The following is an 8438-nucleotide window of genomic DNA, read 5'->3' on the forward strand; positions in this document are numbered from 1 at the left end:
TCTTTCTTTCGGGGTGTTGTGTTTAATTATTTAAACTATTAGATATATAGGATCTGTCCGGTCTCATATTTTTCAAAATTAAAATACTATTTTCAAAAATTAGAAATTATATATTGTAAATTAAATTTAATTTTTTTTCAAAACCACAACCGGCAAAAATAAAAAAAACGACCGACAAAAGGGCAAGATTGTTGAGAACTCTCATGTGAGAAAGATTATTAAATAAATTGATAACATTAATTTAGTCCAACATTAAATATTTAAATATATATATATATATATATTGATTTGAATTTCAAAGTTGTTATCCCTAATAAACAAAATTATGTTTTTTTAATTAAAATGAGCTTAAACATTTTTAAGGAAAGGGCTTTGCTTTGTGGAGAAGCTTCTTCAAGGGGAAATGTGGTGAATGTAAAAACTAAACAAGAAGAAATTAACCATGTGGAGTAACAATAGTTAAGTGGCTAGACAATTATTTTAGAATTGTTATAGAAAAAAAAAAAGGTGATTTGATCCACCAAAATAATGAAACCCGTAACACTATGATAATAAAAATGACACTCACTAATTAGTTTAAAGCAAATGAAGTAATAGAGGAGAAAAAATGGTCAGAATAGAGTGAATGACTGAGTTTGTGTGTGTGCGCGCACGAACGTGTGTATACATGTGCGTGCATGTGCGTGTGTATTTGTGAGAGAGAGATAATGGGAATATGAAGATTAATATTTTATTCAATTAAACTAATTAATTTTTGTCACTATATAAACTTAGGACATAACATGCTTTTACTAATAGTGCTTTCATTAACAAGCAAAGGAATCACGAGTCAATATTATTATTATTATTATTTTTTATTATTATTATTATTATCACATAACATAATATAGTTAAAATTTAAAATATCTTTAAAATATCAAAATTAAATGGGCGCATGGGTTCTAACTAATTATTGAAGACAAAAATATTATAGTATATTTTTTGTATCATTGAATTAATCTAAGGAAAATCCTTTTTAAAGGGTTGGAGGGTGACTATAGGAGTGATAGAGGCAGAAATGTACGTGATAGAAAATGATAAAATTAGTAAAATGTAAATTTCTATAAGTAATTTAAAGTGTGATTGTGGCATAGCAACATTTTTAACAATGAATGCATTCAGTTCAAACCATGTCTAATTTGTTGGATGGTGGAACAATAACATAGACTAAATGGCATGCTATGTAAGGAAGAAGAACATGTGAATTAAGAAAAAATTATGGAACCAAGAAGAATCTAATTTGAACTAATTAAAAAAGTATATAGTCATGAGGTTGTGTTTATGGTGGAAGTGAATTTATGTACTTATAATCTTAAGTTTAAAGCAAAACTGGTATTTTTAAACCATTCTTTAGTAATATTTGAGGTTGTTCTAGTGTAATAATAATTAAAAATGGCTTTCATTTAAGATCAATCTAACATGCAACACAAATGAATGTTAAAGATTCAAAATATTCAAGCTTAGGTATAACTTGAATCTTTTGTTCAAGTTCAAGCTAACCATTATAATCATGTACCGTTGGCAATTTATCAGTCTATGGGACTTATGATTGTTGAAAGGGTATGTTTTTAAACTAACATAGAATTTGTACTAACACAATTGTGTTTCATTTTATGTTTCCTCTCTTGAAGTTATAAAATAATTGAATAACTTCATATAGTTAAAAAAGTATTTCTTATAAATCTTGGTGAAAATGATGATAATTTAGCAATCCATAATATTGTTTGTAATCAACAGAATGTGATCAAATATAATAATAATTATTTTGATTTTAATGTTGTTATGAATTAGTTTTAATAAAATAAATATCAACATACTCATTGTATTGATATTAAAGATGAATATAAAAATTTTATTTATCTATCTTTATAAAAGATTCTTAAAATCTAGAAGCTTTTGTAAATACTTATAGAAAATTATACAGCAACATGTAGGAATTATAAGTAGTATTAAAAAATATTTTAAATCTAAAATATAACTCTCAAGTAGATTTTTATGACATTAATGAAGCATATTGATGTAATAATGGTTTGTATTCCCTAAAAAAAATTGAGAATTTCTTAATTCTAAAGGAGTTGGTATAATATTACTTTGTAATTATTGATCTCAAAAGAAACTCTAAGGTATGAGTGCCACAATTAGCCTTAGTTCTAACTCAAGTTTTTATGTTTAAATGAGTTCTAAATTAATGGTCGGAAGATATCTTAAAATGTTTTAATAATTCATTTTTCTTATGCTCTTAGCTTACACAATAAGTAATCTAATCAAACACAAATCAATAATAAGTATAATAAATCAAAAACCAATCAACTTTAAGTCTATCCAGTTAAATTTTACTCTAGTTATTATAGAATAACCAATTATTTGATTATATACTATTCAACTTATTACACTCATTAGCACATTCATCCTTGCATCGACAAAGTCTCCCACTCGATTTGCCATGAGAGAAATACCCCATGCCTAAGTACTCACCTACTCATTATAATCTATAAGTAATAGTATATCATTAATTTAAATAAAATTTTACTAACTAGTGCATCATTATAAGTTAATAGCCTAGTGATAAGCTTTAATGGTGAACTACAATGTTAGTGATTGACAACTTGTAGCCAACATGCATTTCACTAACATATGATTATTTTTGGTTTCATCAAACTCAGATGTTTGTACAAAAACTAATAGACCGAAGATCATATGTAATTGACTTTAGCCTTTCATTCAACATATATGGATCTGTGTTGAAATCAACTATATCCTTTTGAACTTCGTACTCAACTAAAAAATAATTTATTTGTCCTAATTGTACAAATAATGTTTAAACGACTTGAAAACAAGAATGAAATGCTTCTTCTCTTTTTTCTACGTTTGTTGCCTTCAAGGTTGATATCCTTAAGTTGTCATCTTCGTTGGTTGCAACTCTATAATGCCTCAAATTTGATGAGGTTAAAGTTGTGCCAACATTTGTAGAAGTGTCAACAATGCTTTTACCTCTCATTGGGACCTTATCTCAAGAGCTTTATCTAGATTCTACTCACTTAACAAAATTTATAGTGATAAAGACCATTGATTAAGAAAATATAAGCATTATTCAAGATGGGATTGAAGTAGAAACATAAACCCCTTCCATGTCGCTATCAATAAGTAGAATGAGTCACTTCTAAAAAGGTTGCTTCGTGGCATCCTCTTCTTTATCTCAGGCTTCTAATTCCTTAAGCTAGTATTCTCTCTTTAAATAATAAACCCTATTCTTTAAACAAGTCATGATGAGTTGATCAAAATCAATAAGTGTAAAACTTATAAATTAAAAACTAAAATATGAATTAAACTTACACAGTGCCTCATGACCTTCTCTGATCATTACATTGATCATCTTCTCTATCATCAATATTGTATCGATCAACCAATTTATTAACCTTTCTTAATGGGACTTCGACAACTCATCGAAGGATATATTAGTCATTTTTTACATGATTGATCGCTCTTTTCCACCTTAACAAAAAGGTAATTTAAATTATAGTTACTTATTACACCCTTTAATCACATTGTCTTGATATATTTACAAGGAAATAACATAGTACCATATTTAAAAGTTTTTTTTAAATTAAAATGCACCTAAAAAAAGATTAACATATTATTTTATCTATTTCTCAAAGGAAGGTAATGATGGATGCAATGCTTGCAAATGAATTTGACTTTATTTGTATTAGGACCAATTTATAAATGTTAAGGATCTAAGTAATATCATAAGAATGAGAATCATAGCTAAGAAGGAACTAGTCCATATAAAAATATAAAATGTGCAATAAAAATAAGTTAAAAACTCATTAAATTCTATATCTATAATGTGAATTCATAACCCAAGTAAAATTCTAGCTCCATCAAATTTGTACTTATCTTCAACACCATTAAATCAACACCCAATCTAACCTCAGAAATATTTTAGGAATTTGATCTTATTAGTAGTCATTATATAATTGTTAAAATAAAAAAATAATATTTAAAAAATTAATAATCTAAAGAACTAAGGAAAATTTTAAGTCACAAAAAATTATCTATTAAAAAATAGATGGAATCATAACGATATTTATAGCCAAAGTTTGCATAAACTTAATTACTTTGGCCATATGAACATGATATATTCACATTTACTTCAAGTTTGAAAATTTGTTCAATATATTTTTGTGATAATCATGCATCAACTTGGGAACTGAATAACATGCTACATTGGATTCAATCGCCTCACAAACCAACTTCTAACAAGTGTTGAATTTAGCAAAATAATTATATATATATATATATATATATATATATATATATATATTTTAAAAAAAAAAAGACAATGTATATATATATATATATGTAATATTTAATGAAAAGACTCAATGTGAGGTATAAAAATAAAAATAAAAGCTAATGCTCAGTTGCTTAGGAGGAGGATTTGATAAAATGAGTGATTCACTTAAATTATCACAGAATTATCCCTGACTCTTCCTAATAAACTTTATAGCTTCAAAGTAAGATCCCCCTCTTGTGAACTGAGGTTGTACAAAATCAAGGGTTATGACATGAACTCAACACATGCCACACATCAGTTTATCTAAGGATTCTTCAAGTATTTATTCATCAATATGAGTTTCAATTTTAGCTTGCCAACTATATAGAAAATTTCTTGGATAAAACTATGCACTAGTAGGACAACTAAAAAACTAGTTTGTAGATCTCAAATTTCTTAAGTCACAATTTCTTAATTTCTACCTTCCAACCTCAATATTGACTTAAAGGGAATACATCGTTTTCTTCAATTTTTTGAATTTTGAGAGTAATCTCTAGTTCCTTCCTCTAAACTCTTCACATATGATTCCTTATCATATAACCCTGCCTCAAACTTATTCACTCGACATGATCTTGAACGTCCTTTTTTTCTATGAATTTTGAAGATGATATTACTACTATCCTTATAAGACTTTTTAAAGATGCATGTCTTCTCTCACAACCTCAATTTTATGAAAAAAATAAATTGAGTAAATTTTCTCTAATAATATTTATTTTGTCAACTTCAACGAACTTACTCTCACCATGTCTAAATTGCTCATAAGTGAGCAATCTTGGAGGTTCTTTATTTAGAAATATTTTGGCTGCAGAAGGTATACTCATGGATTAAAACTTTATTTCCAAACTCTTATTATTTAATTCATTGCGGAATTTTTTATTTCCAAACTCTCATTCTCTATTTCATCATTGAATTTTTTTTATTTCAACTAAGATAGAAAGCTGGGAGAATAAGTCCACACCTAACTTATTTCTTTTAAAAGTTATAAATCTAGTCTTTTTTATTGGCATTATATCCAAGTGTTTACTTATTGTATTCTTTGGACGGTTTTTTTCCAATAATTGATTCACTTGGTTTAAAGATGTATTTAACAATCTTCTCCATTATTGCAAGACTATGCTCTTGATTACCTAAAGTACCCTTAACTATTTCAATTTTTCTTTCTTTGAAAAGGTAATTTCAAGATGATGTTTTTTCAGCAACCTTACAATTCAATAATTTTGTTTTATTTCTTCAACAATCATGCAACAATTTTATCATTAATAAAGTTTATGATCCCCTCCATTCTGCTAAAGCATGATAAATAAAAAAATTTATTAAATTATTAGAGAAACTTTGATCAAGGAAAATTTAAAAAAAGCTTTGATCCTCATATTATAAGCATCAAATAGTGATGTGTCTAATAATTATCAAGGATTTAAGCATCTTGCATATTCAATATCTCAATTAACCCAAGCCACTCTATAAAGTATTAAAATTCTTTTTGAATTTTTGAACAAATAAGCAAAATAGAGAATAAATATTCATTAATCTTTATTTATGTTAAATTGTTTAAGTCGTATTACAAGCATTAATTGAATTTACTAAGCCGCAAGGCAAGTTTTGGCTTAGCAATCATCAAACTCATGGATGTTTAATGCCTAAAAGAGCCCATGGTCATATTGTGACAAGTTACCGGAGATAAATTGCACTTATCTTAGAAAAATTTATCAATAAAACTTGGGTACTCATCTATATTCACTAAGCTATTAAAGTGAGTCTCACAAAAAAAAAAAAAAACTCATCAATATGCTCAAACTCAATTTAGAACTCATCTGAAGTTCATTTGAATGACAAATGATGATTATGCTTTTCACTCACATAACAAATCATACATAAATTCTTATTATTGCCTTATGTAGTCCTTGTGATGTGACTCATAGATTAAGAAAAAATTAAAGGTAAGCATGGTCGGTGGAGTGATTAGTTAGATGATAAAAAAGAGATCTTGAGTCACTTATGTCAAATATTAGGTTCAATGGGCTAAGTGTTGGTTGAGAACTAATTAGTTTTAGAAATTTTAATATAAGAGTATGAAAATCAATCATGTTGAATGAGATATTGTTAATAATAAGAGCAGAGGTGTGAGAGAATCTATAGGTTGTAAGATTGGACTAATTAGGTCATAATTAGTGGATTAGAGATACTAGATAGACAAATGAAGGTGTGGGCTTAGAAAAGGAGATGGAGGCCTAGATGATGAATGTCAATAATGTTAAACATGGTAGAGAAAAAAAGGGATTTACTATTGGTGCTAGAGGTAAAAAAAATGTAGGCTTGGATAACATTTATCGAATGAAGTTGTGGGCTTAGAAAAGGAGATGGAGGCTTAGAGGATGAATGTAAATAATGTTAAACATGGTAGAGAAAAAAAGTGATTTACTATTGGTGTTAGAGGTAAAAAAAATGTAGGCTTGGATAACATTTAGAAATTTTAATATAAGAGTACGAAAATCACTCATGTTGAATGAGACGTTGTTAGTAATAAGAGGGGAGGTGCAAGAAAATCTACATGTTGTAAGATTGGATTAATTAGGTCATAATTAGTGGAATAGAGATATTAGAGAGTGGAATGAAGGTGTGGGCTTAGGAAAAGAAGATGGAGGCTTAGAGGATGACTGGAAATATTGTTAAATATGGTGGAGAAAAAGTTGATTTACTATTGGTGTTGAGGTAGCAAAAAAATGTAGGCTTGGATAACTTGCAATCTCACCAAGGAATGCCAAGGGTTAGGCCACCAAGCCCTCAAACCAAATGAGTAAATTTAAATATTTTTTTATAATTACTAAATGATAGTTTTTCATTGAAGAAAGAGGATTATTTTTTTAGTCATTACAAGATCCCTTCAAAAAAAATTGAATAAGAAAAGAAATGTAAGTTGTCACATTTATTGCAGGAAATAAATTATCTAGACACATTAATTGAAGGTATTAAATTGACATGCTATTTTATAATAAAAAATTTACTTACATTCAATATAATACTTTAATGCTTCAATTCAAAATTTAAAATTTTAATGCATGGAGTTTTCATAAACAAGTCAAAATTTATAGGATTTAAATTTTAAGCACAAAATTATATTTGATGGGCTGAAAAGCTACACATTATTCTTTCTCAAATAATGTTGGGCTTTTAAGTGTCAGATCTTTGGGCCATTTAAATAGTTGGAAAAAAATGTAACTAAAATTTTGTTTATTTAAAATACTTTCTAGTTAGTTAGTTTAGCTTGAAATAAATATTGAAATTTATGATTTTTTTTTTAAAAGAAAGAAATATCAGTATATAATATTCATGGCTAGCGGTGGCAATATCGGACGCCAACAATTGTGATGCCGGCCATAGGCTAGCACTCGACAACTATGGGTGGTGGATGGTGGTGGCTAACGAAAGACGACAGCAATAGTGGTACATAGTATTCATGGCTAGCGGTGGCAATATCGGGAGCCAACAATTGTGATGCCGGCCATAGGATAGCACTCGACAACTATGGGTGGTGGATGGTGGTGGCTAACGAAAGACGACAGCAATAGTGGCAGGCGGCCACAAGGCCACTTGTAATTCGTTGCAACTGGTAGTAGGCAGCGACTGGCGATAGGCGACGATGATGGAGTATACATACGAAAACGATGGTAGATGACAACGGGCAATGGAGGACAAACAATGATGGCGAAAACTACCCCGTCAACTTGCAGTGGTTATTATATTTGAAAATCACACAAATCTAACACACCAATTTTATATTTTTATCCAAACAAACACAGAAATTTTAAAAATCCCTACATTTGATTCATCTTGTGTTCCCAAACTTGATCAGCTCTTACAAATAAATTATTCTGCACAAGGTTGAGATAATCTTACTCTGCTGGGCCTAAAGGCTACAAATTGGGCTCTTACAAATAGGGCTGTAAAAGAGCCGAGTTTGAGCGAGCTCAGACTTGGCTCGTGTTCGGCTCGTTTGAAATAGCTCGTGTTCGAAATCGGCTCGTGAACAGTGTGTTCGTGTTCGGCTCGATTTAAATATTCGTGT

Source organism: Phalaenopsis equestris, unplaced genomic scaffold, assembly GCF_001263595.1.
Source record: "Phalaenopsis equestris unplaced genomic scaffold, ASM126359v1 Scaffold000994, whole genome shotgun sequence".
NCBI lineage: Eukaryota > Viridiplantae > Streptophyta > Magnoliopsida > Asparagales > Orchidaceae > Phalaenopsis > Phalaenopsis equestris.